Source organism: Salmo trutta, unplaced genomic scaffold, assembly GCF_901001165.1.
Source record: "Salmo trutta unplaced genomic scaffold, fSalTru1.1, whole genome shotgun sequence".
NCBI lineage: Eukaryota > Metazoa > Chordata > Actinopteri > Salmoniformes > Salmonidae > Salmo > Salmo trutta.
The window spans coordinates 40,806-59,494 of record NW_021822857.1 but is presented as its reverse complement, the minus strand read 5'-3'; positions in this window follow the sequence as shown (position 1 = coordinate 59,494).

Below are 18,689 nucleotides of genomic sequence, written 5' to 3'. Positions count from 1 at the left end.
CTAGTGCACTACTTTAGACCAGAGCCCATAGGGGGGAGAGGAGAATAAGTCAATAGAGAAGGGGAGCTGAACTGAGCTGCCGGAGGGGAAGGAAATGACATCACTTTGACGTCAGAACTTGTGTTGATATTCAAGCAGATCCCTTGTTCACCTACAGGTCTCCTGTTCAACTTAAAGGTGTATTGTGGAACATACCGGTATCTACATCATTGAAAGTATTTGTCTTTTTTGGTCTTTAGATTTGATCTGTGTTATAGATTCTGCAGTCATCACACTAGAAATAGGATATAATTTTAAGAAATACCTGAACTGTTTCTTCAAGATAACAACATCAACCACATTATTTGGTATAGAGGTTTGATATCAACTTCCTCCATGTGCTCAGACATCTACAGCGGTGGATAGCAGGTGTGCTGGGTGTTGATGAACACTGCAGTTATGGAGTAAAGGATCAGAAGGGGGTTTTGTAGAAGAGAGAAGGGTATCTACATCACTGTGTTGACTTCAGGTCAGAACAGTAATACACTTCACTGACTTCAGGTCAGAACAGTAATACACTGCTCTGACTTCAGGTCAGAACAGTAACACACTGCGCTGACTTCAGGACAGAACAGTAATACACTGCACTGACTTCAGGTCAGAACAGAAGCTGAGGAGATGCTTCTTTCGATCCATTTCCAAGGATTTCAAAATGCTCTTTTTAATGAACCTTCAACTGTCTGACTTTTATAATACACATATCCAATCAGTTTCAGACTAGTATCATCTACTGACACTATAATATAGTATTGTATTAACTAGTAGTATGGCTGCATACCAGTATCACTGTAACATTGGGACTTCCCAATAGTGTAGAGGGAACCTGGTGGACTTTACTGCCGAGAGAACGTCCTGTGAAGAAAACAATAAAATAATATTTAAAACAGAAAGAATCATTATTTAGACATGTCTGTTAGTTGCTAGTGTTTTCAGGATGTACATACATTCTACAGACATGTTATTATTAGCTGTTATCCTGAACAGTGAGAGTATGAACGTGATGAAAGCTCTGGTCATGATGACTGACTCTCTACTGGACAGAGAGAGAGAGAGAGAGAGAGAGAGAGAGAAAGAGAGAGAGAGAGAGAGAGAGAGAGAAGGGGGGTGGGGTAGAGAGAGAAAGAAGAGAGAGAGGAGAGAGAATAAAGAGAGGGGGTGGGGTAGAGAGAGACAGGAGAGAGAGGAGAGAGTATAAAGGGGGGAGGGGGGTAGAGAGAGACAGGAGAGAGAGGAGAGAGTATAAAGAGAGGGCAGGCAAAAAGGGAAATAACTAGAGACATTAGAAGAACTAGAGTTAGAGGTCCCCCTACAGTATGTGATGAGACCATCTCTTTACATATTATATTACATCCTGTGAAATACTGGGGTTTTTGTACAGCTGTACTTGTTGTCTGTATCACTGTGTTCACTCACAGCACAGAAGTACATGCCACTGTCTCCTGCCTCCAACTTCTTCACTGTGAAAGATCCACTCTCAACTACAGTCTTCTTGGCTGAGAATTTGTCTTCACTGAAATCCCCTGAATACTCAGGTTTGGAATTGGGAATAGTGAAGGCTACCTGCTTCATTCCCTCTCCTGGAAGCTGTCTGTACCAGTACATCTGGAAGTAGGTAGATCCCTTAGTGTGACTGCAGTTCATCGGAGTATCACTTCCTTTCAGTCCCCAGAGTATGGTGGGTATCTGAGTGACTTCACTCTCCCCTCAACAAGACCTGTAAGGATACAGTGAGAATAAAATCAATAGAGTTAGGTACAGTTAGACCTGAATACATCAAGACTCAGGTGAAGTGAACATATGCTTGGAAATATCAATATATAACTAGAGAAGACCGTCATTGTAAATAAGAATTTTGTTCTTAACTTTCCTGGTTAAATAAATGAAACATTATGAAACTGTACCTGCAGCACAGAGCAGTGAGACAGTAACAGTGAAGAGAAATGTGAACATGTTTGATCACGTTATATGTGAGAGTGCTGGAAAGAGTCTGGTATCAATGTATATAAAACAAGAGGAGTGTCACATAGATGAATAGATGACAATCAGTAGACCACGGCAGGTTCCACCATATTCAACATGTCAGTGAAGTGGGAGGGACTGATGATCTGAGTACATCATGCTAATTAGTGGTTCAGACTGTAGAGACATTCACATTATTAAAGTTAGAGGTCCCCCTACAGTCCATGATGAGACCATCAGCTCTTTACATATTATATTCTATCCTATAGAGCTCGCCAGCTTGTAGTCCTAAAACACGGAAATGAGTCAGCATTTTCTACCTCTGGTTCGTTGACTGTTGCTATGGGAGAATGAAGGGGGGAAAATAATGGGTTTTGGGATATAAGGTCACAAGTTAACACAGGCTTTGGAGATCTTATACGTTTTGTTCTGTGCAATAATTTAAAACCTCTCTGGGCAAGGGCTGTAGTTTCCTGAATTCTGCCTGATCTGACGTGCCCAAAGTAGTCTGCCTGTTACTCAAGCTCAGAAGCCAGGATATGCACATAATTGGTAACCTTGAATAGAAAACACTTTGAAGTTTCTAAAACTGTTAAAATAATGTCTGAGATTATAACAGAATTGATATGGCAGGCGAACATCTGAAGATAATACGACCAGAAATTATGATTTGTTTGAGCTCCCAGGCTCTTATTATGTAAACCTATTGTTTCTATGCAGTCTGTCATCCAGATTGCTTCCACTATATGGCTTCCACTATATGTCAACAGTCTTTATTCAAGGTTTCAGGCTTCTTTTTTGAAAAACGAACAAGTATTTGGAGTTTTTCTTAGGTTACCACCTGAAGCAAATCAGTCTTTCGGCATGCGAGGCAGATGGCGTGCGCATATGAATTTGCGTTTCCTATTGAACATACTTCTTTCCGTGTGAAATATTATAGTTTATTTACATTTTAGAGTACCTGAGGATTAAATAAAACATTGTTTGACTTGTTGGACAAAGTTTAGCGCTTGTCTTTTGGATTCCTTTGTTTGCCTGTTGAATGTGTGGATTACTGAAAATCAATGGCACCAACTAAACTGACTTCTGGATATAAAGAAGGATTTTATTGAACAAAACGACCATTCATGTTGTAGCTGGGATCCTTGGGATTTGCAAACAGAGGAGATCTTCAAGGAAAGTGATTATTTCATCGCTATTTGTGATTTTGTTAAGCCTCTGCTGGCTTCACAAAAGCATACCAATCGTATGGTATGCTTTCGCCGTAAAGCCTTTTTGGAATCTGACAACGCAGGTTAGATTAACAGGAAGTTAAGCTTTTAAATGATATAAGACACTTGTTATGTTCATGAATGTTTAATATTACGAATATTTATTTGAATTGCGCGCCTCCAATTTCACCGGATGTGGTCGGCTTTGTCCCTCTAGCGGGACTACCTAGCCATAATCAACAATCAGTGGCTATGGCATCATAACCATACCATCTGCATACAGATTAATATGAAGGGATTATATACAAAGACCAATATTTTAATAGGAATAGTAAAGAGAACTGGTCCCAATACTGACCCCTGTGGTACACCTAAAATCGAGGAAACTAGACTCGACACCATCAGAACGCACACCTTGTGTCCTGTCTGTCAGAAAGCTCTTAAACCATTTGCAAACTTATTGTCCAGCCCATTTCAGACAATTGTTGAATGAGTAGGGAATGTTCAATGGTGTTGAATTCTTGGAAAGGTCTAGAAATATGGCAGCACAATGATTTTTTATGATCTAGGCAATTTAACACATCATCTAAAACAAGCCATAACAGCTGAAACAGCGTTGCCAAAGATATAAGAGCAAAGGAGATAGGAATCCAATTGGTGTACCAAACGCCCCACCCAGCATACTATCGACCAATCGCTTTCATGTTGTCATGCTTGCGTCACGCGGTTGTTAAACTAACCATCACGCAATCCCTTCTCAAAGTCAGGATATGAGTTCAAAGAAACTTTTCCTATTTTCCTCGAAAGTATGTAATGTCACGATTCCAAAGCTACACAATAATACAGATATCAAGTTTATTACGTGTAATGTTGTACTTCTGTTGATGAAATTCATGCTTATGTATACCCCATCATGGTACATATCCCAGCTATCACAGTGGAGCTTGGCCGATTCCAGCCGAGAGTCAGACTCGGCCGACGTCATGTGGCCCGAGTCTGGGCCGCCTTCAGCAGTATTACTTATGGCGAGGATGCGGGGATTGAACTCGGGCCGATTCCGATGAGAGTTATCTGGACAATGTATTACTTGGGGTCACGGGCCAATGTGGCTACTCTCTGGCAGATGATTTACACGGGCTGCTTATATAATTAACATTTCAATATTTATTTATCCATATTTTATCAATGTTTCTGTGATCAAAAATACATTTAACATTAAATGAAATTCTTTAAGAGTCCTGTGTAGTATTTTTAGTATTTTGATACATTGTGCAAGGCAATTGATAAGCATTTAGAACTTTGTGGGATGGAGCCTCCTGAGTGGTGCAGCGTTCTAAGAGACACTGCATCGTAGTGCAAACTGTGTTGCTACAGATGCTGCTTCGAGACCCGTGCCGGATTGCCACCGAGGGAGACCCATGAGGCGAAGCCAATTGGCTCAGCGTCGTCTGAGTTAGGGGAGGGTTTGGCCGGCAGGGGATAGTCCTTGTCCCATCACGCTGTAGAGACTACCCTGTGGCAGGCCCAATTGCATGCAGGCTGACACGGTCAACAGGTGTATGGTGTTTACCTCCGAGACAAAAATGTTTTTAGTGGATATGTATATTTTATGTGTCAAATGTAGTAAAAGTCATATTTAAAATGAAGAAATCGGGTAATTTTGTATACATTTGCTTCAGGGTCGCTTCTGTGGGGATTCTGGTAAGATTCCTGGCAAAAGTAAGGCTGAATTCCGGTAAACGGACACGGCCCGATGTACTTGTGGTGATTCATCGTTGCTAGCTGGGATTTCAGACGCAGCTTCAATCTCTAGGTCTACCCCATCATGGTAGATATATCAGAGCAGCTTCAATCTCTAGGTCTACCCCATCATGGTAGATTATCAGAGCAGCTTCAATCTCTAGGTCTACCCCATAATGGTAGATATATAGAGCAGCTTCAGTCTCTAGGTTTACCCCATCATGGTAGATATATCAGAGCAGACTTCAGTCTCTAGCTTATACCCATCATGGGTAGATATATCAGAGTAGCTTCCACCTGCTTGATAACCACAGTATGGTGTTGTTAGCTGGGGAGAGTGTGTTCCACCTGCTGATACCACAGTATGGTGTTGTAGCTGGGGAGAGTGTGTTCCACCTGCTGATATCACAGTATGGTGTTGTAGCTGGGGAGAGTGTGTTCCACCTGCTGATACCACAGTATGGTGTTGTAGCTGGGGAGAGTGTGTTCCACCTGCTGATTACAACAGTATGGTGTGTAGCATGGGGGAGAGTGTGTTCCACCTGCTGATACCACAGTATGGTGTTGTAGCTGGGGAGTAGTGTGTATACAGGACAGGACAGCAGTTTCTCCAGAACTCTGAAATACTGAAGATGGAGACGGAATGAAGAAACGCTTTGAACAGAGGAGTTCACCTTTACAGAAGAGGAGAGAGAGACCTTTTTGTTATAACTACTGTAGTATTCAGGAAATATATGGAATTATAGATTTTTTTCAACGGTATCTAATCTGTGATCAAGAATAAGAAGACATTTATGTTCAGAGGTGAAAATATATCCAAACAGTGAAAGATTCTTAGTTTCAACACGTGAGTCAAGATGAACATTCTAAAAGGAAATGGATCTTCAACTCTCAGACTCCTTACTTACACATCATAGTTTACTGTGTACTGTGTCTGGTGAGTCCACATGGATGTGTTGAGCTGTAACTCCACCTACAGAGAAAGACATTGATATCATACCATACTGTATCATGGTCTTCTGTATATCAGAGGGAACCTCCCCTTTCTATTAGACCAGCTGGTGAGTGTTTTGGCATTGAATCAGAGTCAGATACAGTGTGATGTTAATACAGGTGTGATTAGTCTACAGTACACCAGGGAGGAGGTTTTTGTAGAGCAGAGAGGGAGATCTGATGCACTGTGTAAACTAGCAGCACAGTAATACACAGCACTGCTATTTGGAGTTAGTTGATTGATGGTTAAGGTGCTGGTACCACCTGCATTAGCATCTCCTTCTATATCAAATCCAGCCTCTGGAAATCCAATTTTCCCATTCAGGTATCCTAAAAACACAAATTCTCTGTAGTTGGATTGCTTGTACCAGAGGATGCGATCATAGCCTGATATACTATGTGAACACTCCATCTTAGCCAACTTTCCCTGGTTCTTGTACAGGGATGCAGGATTCTGGTAAACCTGGTTACTGAGAGAAGAACCTGGAGAAAGAGACAGAGAGAGAGAAAGAAGAGAGAGAGAGACAGAAAGAGGTGAAACAACATATAGAAGAAAGATATTGACTTGAAACATCTAAAAAAAATCAAATGAGGATATTAGTAGTTGATGAAATCAATGACCTGAATACCTGCAGCCCAGGCTGTGTAACCCATGGTGATGGAGATAAGAATTCTGATCATGTTGACTCACTGTTAAGGAGACAGATAGAATGAGACAGACAAACCACTCCACATGAATTACAGGTGGCTTCTAATCAACTCATCTCAGTGATCTTATAGAGGGATGCTGCCTCCTTATGAGAACATCTAAAACATCAGAGACCTGAGATGAACCCTGCTGGAGGAGTCTATGTGGGACAGGAAGCAGGGTTTAGTAGAGCAGAGAGGGAGATCTGATGCACTGCTATCTGGAGTTAGTTGATTGATGGTTAAAGGAAATATTCACCCATTTTGAATGTTATATTATTTTTGTGGACCTCTGAGTGAGGTCTTATCATGCCATGGGTCATTTCATGTTTTAATGTGTATCTGAGTTATTTGCAGTCAAGCAGGCAGACATTCGTCCGGTATGACGTAGTACTGTGATAAAGTGATAAAGAGTGGCCCACCTCCCGGCCCGCTCAGTGATTACTCAGCTACACAGCTGATGCCTCCCGGACTCTTCACTAACACGACTAGAAGCCACTACATCACCGGATTCTTGCCGTAAGCTCTGGACCTTTGCATCGGATCATCGCTGCTAACTAGCTGCTACCGAGTGGCTATAGTGGCTATTTTCCTGAACCTAGGACAAGTTAGCCGTGAGCAAAGCGCATCTCCCGGCTAGCAAACAAAATTACTACAACCACAATACCTCTTTCTCCAACTGGCCCTGGACCCTTTGTCGACACGAAGCCCCGCCGTTCCACCACGACTGGTCTGCCGACGTAACTCCATCCGCTGTGACCCGAACAGACCTTTGCTGGACGTCGGAGCAGGCGCTTCTACTAGCCCCAGCCTGCTAACTTTAACCTCTCTGGGCCAGTGGGACGCTTGCTTCCCACCCTAATCAACAGCCAGTGGAATCGCGTCGCGCGAAATGCAAAACCTCATACATGCTATAACTTCAATTTCTCAAACTATGACTATTTTACCACCGTTTTATAGATACAACCTCTCCTGAATCGAACCACGTTGTCCGATTTCAAAAAGGCTTTACACAGCAAAAAGCAAAACATTAGATTGTCAGCAGAGTACCCAGCCAGAAATAATCACACAGCCATTTTCAAAGCAACTAGATGCATCACAAATACCCAAAACACAGCTAAATGCAGCATTAACCTTTGACAACCTTCATGAGATGACACTCCTAGGACATCATGTTACACAATACATGCATTTTGTGTTCGATAAAGTTCATATTTATATATAAAAACAGCATTTTACATCGGCGCGTGACGTTCAGAAAATCTTTTCCCTCAAATGCTTCCGGTGAATTAGCGCTACAATTTACAAAATTACTATTCGAAAACATTGTTAAAATGAAATATTGTCATTCAAAGACTTATATATTAACATGTCTTGTATGCCATCGCTTTGCCAGATTTAAAAATAACTTTACTGGGAAATCACACTTTGCAATAAACGACGTGGTATGAAAAATAGGCTATACATGTTTTGAGCCATCTTGGAACGATCAACCATCAAAAATACTATTGTAAATAATCCCTTACCTTTGATTATCTTTATCAGAAGGCACTTCTAGGAATACCAGGTCCATAACAAATGTTTTTGTTCGAAAAAGTTAATAATTTATGTCCCAATAGTGTTAGCGCGCTCCGAAGGCTACTGAAAATGTAACGTGTGCGTCGGACTTGTCGTCAGGAATGAGCAAAAAAAAATATTTAAGTTCGTTCAAACATGTCAAACGTTGTATAACATAAATCTTTTGGCCGTTTTTCAACTAGAGCTCCAATAAGATTCCATGGGGACGGTTGCATTGTCTTTCAAAACGTTTCGAAAAGGGAGAGTAGCCATGGGCGCCGACGTCACAATGGTAATGGCCCATCCCCTGTGACCAATATCAACAGCCTCTCTTTGGGTCAGTTTCTACCATAGAGGACTCAAACCACTTTGTAAAGACTGGGGACATGTAGTGGAAGCCATAGGAAGTGCTAAATGATTCATAACCCCCTGTGTGTTTCAATGGCAAATGTTTGAAGTGATATCCACACATGAGATTTCAGTTTCCTGTCAGGATTTGTCTCAGGGTTTTGACTGCCATATGAGTTCTGTTATACTCACAGACACCATTCAAACAGTTTTAGAAACTTTAGGGTGTTTCCTATCCAAATCAAACAATTATAGGCATATTCTATTTACTGGGCAGGAGGAGTAACCAGATTAAATCGGGTACGTTTTTTATCCGGCCGTGCAAATACTGCCCCCTATCCTAGACAGGTTAACCTCTCTGGGCTATGTGGGACGTTAGCGTGCCACCCGTGGCGCACCCTATCAACAGCAGGTGCATTTCAAGAGCGGCAAATTTGAAACCAAATAAATGTCAAAATTTAAATTTCTCAAACATACAACTAACTTACACCCTTTGAAAGATAAACATCTCCTTAATCTAACCACGTTGTCCGATTTCAAAAAGGTTTTACGGGGAAAGCATGAAGTTAGGTTATGTTAGGAGAGTACATTGACAATAGCTGTGTGTAATGCATTGTCGATTCAAAGACAGGCGTCACCAAAACCATAAAATCAGCTAAAATTATGCACTAACCTTTTACAATCTCCATCAGATGACACTCCTAGGACATTATGTTAGACAATGCATGCATTTTTAGTTCTATCAAGTTCATATTTATATATAAAAACAGCGTTTTACTATGGCGTTGATGTTCAGGAAATCGTTTCCCTCCAATACCGGCAGTCAAGTCATGCGAACAAAATAATTAATTATAGAAAACATTGGTAAAATATTATAATGTCAATCAAAGAATTATAGATTTACATCTCTTGAACGCAATGGACTTGCCAGATTTAAAATTAACCTTACTGGGAAATCACACTTTGCAATAATCTGAGCACTGCGCAAGAAAAATACGCATTGCGATACAGACTAACCGCCATGTTGGAGAGATCTAAAATCGAAAATACTATGTAAATAATCCATTACCTTTGATTCTCTTCATCAGATGTCACTTCCAAAGAATCCCAGGTCCATAACGAATGTAGTTTTGTTCAAAAAAGCTCATCATTTATGTCCAAAAACCTCCGTGTTGTAGCACATGATCTAAGCCAGCCGGACTTCACTTCACTTCCCGAACGGAAAAAATATTTCCGTTCGTTCAAACATGTCAAACGTTGTATCGCATAAATCATTAGGGCCTTTTTTAACCAGAACATGAATAAATAATGGGCACATATTTTTTCAAAAAAATTCTCAACTACTGCCCCCTATACCCTAACAGGTTAACTTCTTACATCTAGGGGTTCCGCTAGCGGAACGCCTCGCAATATCCAATGGAAGAACGTGGCGCAAAATACAAAAACCTCAAAAATGATAATTTTTTCAAACATACGACTATTTACACCATTTTAAAGACAAGACTCTCGTTAACCTGTCTAGGATAGGGGGCAGTATTTTCACGGCCGGATGAAAAACATACATACCGATTTAAACCGGTTACTACTCTTGCCCAGAAACGAGAATATGCATATTATTTGTAGATTTGGATAGAAAAAACCCTCAGAAGTTTCTACAACTGTTTGAATGGTGTTGTGAGTATAACAAACTCATATGGCAGGCAGAAACCTGAGAAAATTCCAAGCAGGAAGTGGCCTGTCTGAGAATTTGTAGTTCTTCTTTTGGTTCTCTATCGAAACTACAGTATCTGTGCTTTTACGTAGCACTTTCTAAGGCTTCCATTGGCTCTCTAAAGCCTTCAGAAAGTGGATTGAGGCGTCTCCTGTCTCTGGGCAGAGTTTTGTAGCTCAGTTTGTCAGTGGTATGCCTGGTGACTAAGCTATCCCAGCCATCCTCAGGTCTCTACCACTCAGCCATCCTCAGGTATCCACCACTCAGCCATCCTCAGGTCTCCACCACTCAGCGATCCTCAGGTCTCTACCACTCAGCCATCCTCAGGTCTCTACCACTCAGCCAGACACACTGATACTGACACTCTTCACATACACACATAGATATATACACACACACTCATTCACCCATAATCAGTCACTCAATACAGTATGTAGCCCTTGTGTCTGATGATGTCTGGACAGAAAAAGTATGACACTCCGTACTCTTTTTGTCCAGACAGCATCAGATACATGGTCTACACATATGGAGACAGAGGGTCTCCAGGACCAGGCCCCCAAGGGCCCTCCCATGCCACATTCCCTGGCCCAGGCACCCATACTGTCCCACACACATTTAGAAACATCTGAATCCCAAATGACCAGGGCCATAAAGTGCCACTTATACAGCATCTTCTAAATGTGTGTTGAGAAACACTCCTCCTGGTGGAGAACTGAGTGAAGTGCACCTAAACCATCTAAACTAGCCACTTATAACAGTATCATTACATCTGTTTGATATCAAATGGTTCATAGCAAAGTGTTGTTGAAGTGGGGTTGAAGACAGGTGCAGGTGTATAGAAGCTGTAGTCAGCTATTATATGAGAGGATCAGAGAGGTTTTGTAGAGGAGAGAGGGTATAGTGAAACACTGTGCTTTCACTAGCAGCACAGAAATACACTGCACTGTCTTCAGCTTCTGTCAGTTGGGAAAAATGTAGATACGCCATTTTGTTAGCTGCAGCATCTCCACTGACATTAAAACGCCCTTTAAAGGAATCTTCCACGTTGGACTGTGTTCTCCACATACCCAATGAGTTCAGAGCAGTGTTTTGGGCTGACTGTTGGTACCACAGTATCAGTAGTAATTTGGATCAGTGTGTCTGCAGGTGAGTTGAACTTTATCTTCAGGTCCTTTTAGTATTGCAGTAGGAGTCTGGTGAACTTTGTCTGTTGGTGACAGCCCTGTGGATGAAAACAGACAATATGAAATATACAGTATACTCAGCATATGACAGCAATATATTTCAGTAGTAAATCTATCTTTCATGAGGGATTTAGTACCTGTCACCCATAGTGGTAGAGTTGCTACATGTATGAGAAGCTTGATCATGTTGATGGTTCTGGAGAGAAGAGTCACATGGACAAGGAGAAAGGGTTTTCAGATAGTCAGAGATGTGATGTAATCTAGTGGGCGTGTCAAATGTATGTCAGCATCCCAAATGGCACCCTATTCCCTTTCTAGTGCACTACTTTAGACAGAGCCCATAGGGGGAGAGGAGAATAAGTCAATAGAGAAGGGGAGCTGAACTGAGCTGCCGGAGGGGAAGGAAATGACATCACTTTGACGTCAGAACTTGTGTTGATATTCAAGCAGATCCCTTGTTCACCTACAGGTCTCCTGTTCAACTTAAAGGTGTATTGTGGAACATACCGGTATCTACATCATTGAAAGTATTTGTCTTTTTGGTCTTTAGATTGATCTGTGTTATAGATTCTGCAGTCATCACACTAGAAATAGGATATAATTTTAAGAAATACCTGAACTGTTTTCTTCAAGATAACAACATCAACCACATTATTTGGTATAGAGGTTTGATATCAACTTCCTCCATGTGCTCAGACATCTACAGCGGTGGATAGCAGGTGTGCTGGGTGTTGATGAACACTGCAGTTATGGAGTAAAGGATCAGAAGGGGGTTTTGTAGAAGAGAGAAGGGTATCTACATCACTGTGTTGACTTCAGGTCAGAACAGTAATACACTTCACTGACTTCAGGTCAGAACAGTAATACACTGCTCTGACTTCAGGTCAGAACAGTAACACACTGCGCTGACTTCAGGACAGAACAGTAATACACTGCACTGACTTCAGGTCAGAACAGAAGCTGAGGAGATGCTTCTTTCGATCCATTTCCAAGGATTTCAAAATGCTCTTTTTAATGAACCTTCAACTGTCTGACTTTTATAATACACATATCCAATCAGTTTCAGACTAGTATCATCTACTGACACTATAATATAGGTATTGTATTAACTAGTAGTATGCTGCATACCAGTATCACTGTAACATGGGACTTCCCATAGTGTAGAGGGAACCTGTGGACTTTATGCCGAGAGAACGTCCTGTGAAGAACACAATAAAATAATATTTAAAACAGAAAGAATCATTATTTAGGACATGTCTGTTAGTGCTAGTGTTTCAGGATGTACATACATTCTACAGACATGTTATTAGCTGTTATCTGAACAGTGAGAGTATGAACGTGATGAAAGCTCTGGTCATGATGACTGACTCTCTACTGGACAGAGAGAGAGAGAGAGAGAGAGGAGAGAGAGGAGAAGAGCAGAGATGAGAGAGAGAGAGAGAGAAGGGTGGTGGTGGGGTTAGAGAGAGAAAGAAGAGAGAGAGGAGAGAGATAAAGAGAGGGGGGGTGGGGTAGAGAGAGACAGGAGAAGAGAGGAGAGAGTATAAAGGGGGGGGGGGGGTAGAGAGAGACAGGAGAGAGAGGAGAGAGTATAAAGAGAGGGGCAGGCAAAAAGGGAAATAACTAGAGACATTAGAAGAACTAGAGTTAGAGGTCCCCCTACAGTATGTGATGAGACCATCTCTTTACATATTATATTACATCCTGTTGAAATACTGGGGTTTTTGTACAGCTGTACTTGTTGTCTGTATCACTGTGTTCACTCACAGCACAGAAGTACATGCCACTGTCTCCTGCCTCCAACTTCTTCACTGTGAAAGATCCACTCTCAACTACAGTCTTCTTGGCTGAGAATTTGTCTTCACTGAAATCCCCTGAATACTCAGGTTTGGAATTGGGAATAGTGAAGGCTACCTGCTTCATTCCCTCTCCTGGAAGCTGTCTGTACCAGTACATCTGGAAGTAGGTAGATCCCTTAGTGTGACTGCAGTTCATCGGAGTATCACTTCCTTTCAGTCCCCAGAGTATGGTGGGTATCTGAGTGACTTCACTCCCCTCAACAAGACCTGTAAGGATACAGTGAGAATAAAATCAATAGAGTTAGGTACAGTTAGACCTGAATACATCAAGACTCAGGTGAAGTGAACATATGCTTGGAAATATCAATATATAACTAGAGAAGACCGTCATTGTAAATAAGAATTTTGTTCTTAACTTTCCTGGTTAAATAATGAAACATTATGAAACTGTACCTGCAGCACAGAGCAGTGAGACAGTAACAGTGAAGAGAAATGTGAACATGTTTGATCACGTTATATGTGAGAGTGCTGGAAAGAGTCTGGTATCAATGTATATAAAACAAGAGGAGTGTCACATAGATGAATAGATGACAATCAGTAGACCACGGCAGGTTCCACCATATTCAACATGTCAGTGAAGTGGGAGGGACTGATGATCTGAGTACATCATGCTAATTAGTGGTTCAGACTGTAGAGACATTCACATTATTAAAGTTAGAGGTCCCCCTACAGTCCATGATGAGACCATCAGCTCTTTACATATTATATTCTATCCTATAGAGCTCGCCAGCTTGTAGTCCTAAAACACGAAATGAGTCAGCATTTTCTACCTCTGGTTCGTTGACTGTTGCTATGGGAGAAATGAAGGGGGAAATAATGGGGTTTTGGGATATAAGGTCACAAGTTAACACAGGCTTTGGAGATCTTATACGTTTTGTTCTGTGCAATAATTTAAAACCTCTCTGGGCAAGGCTGTAGTTTCCTGAATTTCTGCCTGACTGACATGCCCAAGTAGTCTGCCTGTTACTCAAGCTCAGAAGCCAGGATATGCACATAATTGGTAACCTTGAATAGAAAACACTTTGAAGTTTCTAAAACTGTTAAAATAATGTCTGAGATTATAACAGAATTGATATGGCAGGCGAACATCTGAAGATAATACGACCAGAAATTATGATTTGTTTGAGCTCCCAGGCTCTTATTATGTAAACCTATTGTTTCTATGCATGTCTGTCATCCAGATTGCTTCCACTATATGGCTTCCACTATATGTCAACAGTCTTTATTCAAGGTTTCAGGCTTCTTTTTTTGAAAAACGAACAAGTATTTGGAGTTTTTTCTTAGGTTACCACCTGAAGCAAATCAGTCTTTCGGCATGCGAGGCAGATGGCGTGCGCATATGAATTTGCGTTTCCTATTGAACATACTTCTTTCCGTGTGAAATATTATAGTTTATTTACATTTTAGAGTAACTGAGGATTAAATAAAAACATTGTTTGACTTGTTTGGACAAAGTTTAGCGCTTGCTTTTTGGATTCCTTTGTTTGCCTGTTGAATGTGTGGATTACTGAAATCAATGGCACCAACTAAACTGACTTTCTGGATATAAAGAAGGATTTTATTGAACAAAACGACCATTCATGTTGTAGCTGGGATCCTTGGGATTGCAAACAGAGGAAGATCTTCAAAGGAAAGTGATTTATTTCATCGCTATTTGTGATTTTGTTAAGCCTCTGCTGGCTTCACAAAAGCATACCAATCGTATATGGTATGCTTTCGCCGTAAAGCCTTTTTGGAATCTGACAACGCAGTTAGATTAACAGGAAGTTAAGCTTTTAAATGATATAAGACACTTGTATGTTCATGAATGTTTAATATTACGAATATTTATTTGAATTGCGCGCCTCCAATTTCACCGGATGTGGTCGGCTTTGTCCCTCTAGCGGGACACCTAGCCATAATCAACAATCAGTGCTATGGCATCATAACCATACCATCTGCATACAGATTAATATGAAGGGATTATATACAAAGACCAATATTATTAATATGAATAGTAAAGAGAACTGGTCCCAACACTGACCCCTGTGGTACACCTAAAATCGAGGAAACTAGACTCGACACCATCAGAACGCACACATTGTGTCCTGTCTGTCAGAAAGCTCTTAAACCATTTGCAAGACTTATTGTCCAGGCCCATTTCAGACAATTGTTGAATGAGTAGGGAATGTTCAATGGTGTTGAATTCCTTGGAAAGGTCTAGAAATATGGCAGCACAATGATTTTTATGATCTAGGCAATTTAAACACATCATCTAAAACAAGCATAACAGCTGAAACAGCGTTGCCAAAGATATAAGAGAAAGGAGATAGGAATCCAATTGGTGTACCAAACGCCCCACCCAGCATACTATCGACCAATCGCTTTCATGTTGTCATGCTGCGTCACGCGGTTGTTAAACTAACCATCACGCAATCCCTTCTCAAAGTCAGGATATGAGTCAAGAAACTTTCCTATTTTCCTCGAAAGTATGTAATGTCACGATTCCAAAGCTACACAATAATACAGATATCAAGTTTATTACGTGTAATGTTGTACTTCTTGTTGATGAAATTCATGCTTATGTATACCCCATCATGGTACATATCCCAGCTATCACAGTGGATCTTGGCCGATTCCAGCCGAGAGTCAGACTCGGCCGACGTCATGTGGCCCGAGTCTGGGCCGCCTTCAGCAGTATTACTTATGGCGAGGATGCGGGGATTGAACTCGGGCCGATTCCGATGAGAGTTATCTGGACAAATGTATTACTTGGGGCACGGGCCAATGTGGCTACTCTCTGGCAGATGATTACACGGGCTGCTTTATATAATTAACATTTCAATATTTATTTATCCATATTTTATCAATGTTTCTGTGATCAAAAAATACATTTAACATTTAAATGAAATTCTTTAAGAGTCCTGTGTAGTATTTTAGTATTTTGATACATTGTGCAAGGCAATTGATAAGCATTTAGAACTTTGTGGATGGAGCCTCCTGAGTGGTGCAGCGGTCTAAGACACTGCATCGTAGTGCAAACTGTGTTGCTACAGATGCTGCTTCGAGACCCGTGCCGGATGCCACCGGGGAGACCCATGAGGCGAAGCACAATTGGCTCAGCGTCGTCTGAGTTAGGGGAGGGTTTGGCCGGCAGGGATGTCCTTGTCCCATCACGCTGTAGAGACTCCTGTGGCAGGCCAATTGCATGCAGGCTGACACGGTCAACAGGTGTATGGTGTTTACTCCGAGACAAAATGTTTTTATGTGGATATGTATAATTTCTATGTGTCAAATGTGTAAAAGTCATATTTAAAATGAAGAAATCGGGTAATTTTGTATACATTTGCTTCAGGTCGCTTCTGTGGGGATTCTGGTAAGATTCCGGCAAAGTAAGGCTGAATTCCGGTAAACGGACACGGCCCGATGTACTTGTGGTGATTCATCGTTGCTAGCTGGGATTTCAGAGCAGCTTCAATCTCTAGGTCTACCCCATCATGGTAGATATATCAGAGCAGCTTCAATCTCTAGGTCTACCCCATCATGGTAGATATATCAGAGCAGCTTCAATCTCTAGGTCTACCCCATCATGGTAGATATATCAGAGCAGCTTCAGTCTCTAGGTTTACCCCATCATGGTAGATATATCAGAGCAGATTCAGTCTCTAGCTATACCCCATCATGGTAGATATATCAGAGCAGCTTCACCTGCTGATACCACAGTATGGTGTTGTAGCTGGGGAGAGTGTGTTCCACCTGCTGATACCACAGTATGGTGTTGTAGCTGGGGAGAGTGTGTTCCACCTGCTGATATCACAGTATGGTGTTGTAGCTGGGGAGAGTGTGTTCCACCTGCTGATACCACAGTATGGTGTTGTAGCTGGGAGAGTGTGTTCCACCTGCTGATACCACAGTATGGTGTTGTAGCTGGGGAGAGTGTGTTCCACCTGCTGATACCACAGTATGGTGTTGTAGCTGGGGAGAGTGTGTAAACAGGACAGGACAGCAGTTTCTCCAGAACTCTGAAATACTGAAGATGGAGACTGAAGAACGCTGGAACAGAGGAGTTCACCTGTTACAGAAGAGGAGAGAGAGACCTTTTTGTTATAACTACTGTAGTCATTCAGGAAATATATGGAATTATAGATTTTTTTCAACGGTATCTAATCTGTGATCAAGAATAATGAAGACATTTATGTTCAGAGGTGAAAAATATCCAACAGTGAAAGATTCTTAGTTCAACACTGAGTCAAGATGAACATTCAAAAGGAAATGGATCTTCAACTCTCAGACTCCTTACTACACATCATAGTTTACTGTTGTACTGTGTCTGGTGAGTCCACATGGATTTGTTGAGCTGTAACTCCACCTACAGGAAAGACATGATATCATACCATACTGTATCATGGTCTTCTGTATATCAGAGGGAACCTCCCCTTTCTATTAGACCAGCTGGTGAGTGTTTTGGCATTGAATCAGAGTCAGATACAGTGTGATGTTAATACAGGTGTGATTAGTCTACAGTACACCAGGGAGGAGGTTTTTGTAGAGCAGAGAGGGAGATCTGATGCACTGTGTAAACTAGCAGCACAGTAATACACAGCACTGCTATTTGGAGTTAGTTGATTGATGGTTAAGGTGCTGGTACCACCTGCATTAGCATCTCCTTCTATATCAAATCCAGCCTCTGGAAATCCAATTTTCCCATTCAGGTATCCTAAAAACACAAATTCTCTGTAGTTGGATTGCTTGTACCAGAGGATGCGATCATAGCCTGATATACTATGTGAACACTCCATCTTAGCCAACTTTCCCTGGTTCTTGTACAGGGATGCAGGATTCTGGTAAACCTGGTTACTGAGAGAAGAACCTGGAGAAAGAGACAGAGAGAGAGAAAGAAAGAGAGAGAGAGACAGAAAGAGGTGAAACAACATATAAAGAAAGATATTGACTTGAAACATCTAAAAAAAATCAAATGAGGATATTAGTAGTTGATGAAATCAATGACCTGAATACCTGCAGCCCAGGCTGTGTAACCCATGGTGATGGAGATAAGAATTCTGATCATGTTGACTCACTGTTAAGAAGACAGATAGAATGAGACAGACAAACCACTCCACATGAATTACAGGTGGCTTCTAATCAACTCATCTCAGTGATCTTATAGAGGGATGCTGCCTCCTTATGAGAACATCTAAAACATCAGAGACCTGAGATGAACCCTGCTGGAGGAGTCTATGTGGGACAGGAAGCAGGGTTTAGTAGAGCAGAGAGGGAGATCTGATGCACTGCTATCTGGAGTTAGTTGATTGATGGTTAAAGGAAATATTCACCCATTTTGAATGTTATATTATTTTTGTGGACCTCTGAGTGAGGTCTTATCAATGCCATGGGTCATTTCATGTTTTAATGTGTATCTGAG